The sequence below is a fragment of the Pygoscelis adeliae genome, unplaced genomic scaffold (assembly GCF_000699105.1).
Source record: "Pygoscelis adeliae isolate BGI_AS28 unplaced genomic scaffold, ASM69910v1 Scaffold445, whole genome shotgun sequence".
In the NCBI taxonomy this organism is placed as follows: Eukaryota; Metazoa; Chordata; class Aves; order Sphenisciformes; family Spheniscidae; genus Pygoscelis; species Pygoscelis adeliae.
In genome coordinates, this window is record NW_008824894.1 from 57,602 (window position 1) to 58,250 (window position 649).

Sequence of the window (649 nt, forward strand, 5' to 3'; positions counted from 1 at the left end):
CAATGGCAAATAGGGTCCCCCTCTCTCCCCCCCAAGTGCACTCCACACTACAGCAAGGATCTACCGGCTGCTCCGATGCCGTGATAGTCAGCCCATCAGTAAAAGTTTAAGTCCTCCCCAAGAACAAGCTGGAAATGGAGCTGCTTCAGGTTGTATCGGGTTTCTCCTGCATAGGAGAGACCTGCACGACACCTCCTTAAGGGCTTTTAAAAAAATTTAAAAACAGGCTGCACAGTTCTCCCCAGGTCCATCCCCACAGCCTCCCAGGCAGCTCCTAAAACTGAATACAGAGCAAAATAAAAAGCAGGCACTCCTTTGCTCTGCTGGGGCAGGAGATGGTCAGTGGCCACAGACTGCAGGCCACCCGGGCTCTGCACCACCGACAGCACCAGCTGCAGTGCATCACCACACAGCTGCATCAGGCCATCAGCAACACACACGCTGCCCCGATTACAGTGCCATAATTATAGCCAGACTTCCCATCGAGTTTCTCCTCCACACAGCAACACAGCAAAGGACCGGACAACTGCGGATCACGGCAAGGAGGCTCCTGGATTTGACCAAGGGATGACCCTCACCACGAATGCTGCAGCGTGCCCCGTGCCCCGGGCTCCTCTGCCAGCCCCTACTCACCTCCCCCACCCCCCCC